The sequence below is a fragment of the Cyprinodon variegatus genome, unplaced genomic scaffold (genome assembly GCF_000732505.1).
Source record: "Cyprinodon variegatus isolate N-32 unplaced genomic scaffold, C_variegatus-1.0 Scaffold1689, whole genome shotgun sequence".
NCBI classification, from domain to species: Eukaryota; Metazoa; Chordata; class Actinopteri; order Cyprinodontiformes; family Cyprinodontidae; genus Cyprinodon; species Cyprinodon variegatus.
The window spans coordinates 9326-11938 of NW_015152142.1; the positions used below are offsets into that span (position 1 = coordinate 9326).

The 2613-nt window shown below is 44.0% G+C and overlaps 1 protein-coding gene across 1 annotated transcript in view; it reads left to right on the top strand.

The window, feature by feature from the left end:
* The first annotated feature begins 1534 nt into the window (after positions 1-1534).
* Positions 1535-2613, top strand: part of LOC107104317 (adenylate cyclase type 8-like) — a 9617-nt gene continuing 8538 nt past the window's right edge. The window contains exon 1 of the mRNA XM_015404301.1: positions 1535-2067. The gene's annotated coding sequence lies outside the window, so the exon portion shown is untranslated. The remainder of the gene's footprint in view (positions 2068-2613) is intronic.

Below are 2613 nucleotides of genomic sequence, written 5' to 3' on the forward strand. Positions count from 1 at the left end.
GAACCGGCCTTCAATCTGTTTGTTCTACTTTTATATTTCTACATATTTATGTCAACAGGAATGAATAAACCAGTCTGTTTGCACATCCCAGTTAAAGTTCTTACTGGTTTGTTTTCCTGATCTTCTTTCTGTGTGAAATGGAAACTTTTCTTTCTGGTTTTTGATTCATAGAAAACAGAAACATAGAATTTCATGTTAGATGCTGTGTTTATTTCTCTGGTCAGAAATTCTCTGCAGCTTTAAAATTCCACCTGAGTCCAGCTCCCAAAATATAGATTAGAAACATATGGAAGAAATCTGACTTTTTTAGGCACCGAATTTAGAAAAACTTTTTGCTGGCTAATTTTTTTGCAGCTGATAAAAATTCCAGATAAAAATTCAGTGTAAGGTAATTAAATAAAGAAAAAGATAAAAATAAACACTGCAAAACATCAAAGCCCATTAGAAACTCTGGATGAACCTCAGACTTTATAGATCCAGATCTAGACTAGAACTAAAGCTAATCTGGACTGAATCAGATGAAACATGTTTGTTCCATGAAGGTTTTAATGAGCAGAGAGTTTGGAGGAAATGGGATTTTAGCACAGTGGTGCCAAAAGAGGCCAAATTATGCAAAAATGCATTTTTCTCCTCATAAAAGTGAATCTGATCAGACCAATATTCTGATTTCCATTATTGGAGACTTTCTGCATAAAGCCTTTGATCCTCAAATTGAGCCTTTAGTTCATTGAAATTTACCAATAAAATCAGCAAACTGGATAGAAAATAATAACAGAGCAGCTTAAACATACGGAAGAGGATTAGAGCCACTGAAAATATGAAAAAGTTAACTGATATGTAAATTTTATTTCAGGTTAATATGGGGGGAAAAAGTCTGAATTCTGAGATTAAACTCAGAATTCAGACTTTTTCCTCCATATTAAACTGAAATAAAATTTAAATATTGAATTTTTCATTTTCTCAGAAGCCCTAATCCTCTTCTGTAGTAACGCACGCCGGTTCCATCACCTGAAACGGTCGCACAATGACCTCTGACCCCTCCTTGGAAAGGCCTGAGCCTCTAGTTTCCAATGATGGCGGCCATTAGGGGGCGGGGCTAAAGATGAATACCTGCTGTTGCAGAGTCACACATGTCAGGTGGGATTTCAAACCTCATTTGAAAGGCGTGTGGATGAAACACCATGTGACTGTTTGGGCCATTTCTATAAATAGATCAACAGCAGGTAGTGAACCGGACCCGCCGGGCCTAAAAATCTGAATATTTGAAACAGTCAGAACCTCCTGGACCCGTCGGTCCGTTATAAGCCTGGATCTGTCCTCTGACCAGCAGGGGGCGGGCCTGATGGCCGATCTGGACCAGCACCATGACCTGCAGACCATCTCAGGCGGCTGACGGCCGATCTGGACCAGCACCATGACCTGCAGACCATCTCAGGTGTTGGACGGCTGAGATGGAGCAGAGGCCTGCAGAGCGGGGCTTCTCCACCAGGTGGCAGCACACCCAGCCCTCCTCCCTCCCAGAGCAGAGTCCATCTTCTCAGGTTTCTGTCCATCTGTGAAGCTTCCATCAACACGGCAGCTCCTCACAGCCTGGAGGCTGGCCTGGTTGGAGGCCGGCCAATCCCATCATGCACCTGAGCGCTCAGCCACCGCCACATGGCTAATCTGGCTGATTAATGAGGGAGGGGTTCCTGATGGGATTAGATCAGCTCTGGACATCTGCTGGTCCACTTCAGCTCATTACTCCAAGCTGCTTCCTCTCTCTGCTTCACGGCGCCACGGTAACCTCACCTTCCCAGCTCTCCACATTCAGGAGGCCGAGGAAGAAATGAGGCTCTTGGATCATCTGGTCCAGTTTAAAGAGCCAACTGGGAGCAGTGGGAGCATCTCTGAGCGAAGAGGAAACTGTTCGAGACGTCATGAAGATCTCAGATCTGCCGCCAAGATGGACGAAGAGGCCAGAGGAGGAAACAGAGCAGAGACCCAACTGTGATCAGGAAGACAGAACCGGACCGGACCGGACCGCAGTCCTCTCTGTATGAGATGATTAAATCTGTTCTGCAACCAGTGAGTACGGCCGTCTGGTCCACCATGACCCAGTTCACCCACTCTACCCTGCTAGCCTGACCTTAACCCGTCTAGTCATCTCAGAACTCTTAGTAAAGCCAGGTTCTGCTACCTGACGAACGTTTCCTTACATCCTTTGAGGTTCTCTTTTATTCCCATTTAGTCCCTTTTCCTTATAAGGATTTCCTTTACCTTTAGCCAGAACTGAAGCTGGACTCCTAAACGGTTTCTGCTTGGATCCAAATGGCAGAATTCTCTTCAGACAGAAAGAAACTCGAAACGATTCATCCAATATTGTCCTCCATCACGGACATGTGTGAGAACGGCGGGAAACGATTTATTAACAGCTCGAATTCCAACAGCTGTCTGATAACTTCCAGCGCTAATCTGAAAACATCATCACAAACGATCGCAGCTTTTCCCCCAAATATGGCGCCAGGGAAAAAAAGGAAAAAAAATCCTGAGCCTGAACTTTTTCGACACAGGCAAGAAGAAACTATATATAAATATATATCAGAGATTATATATATCAGAGATTATATATAT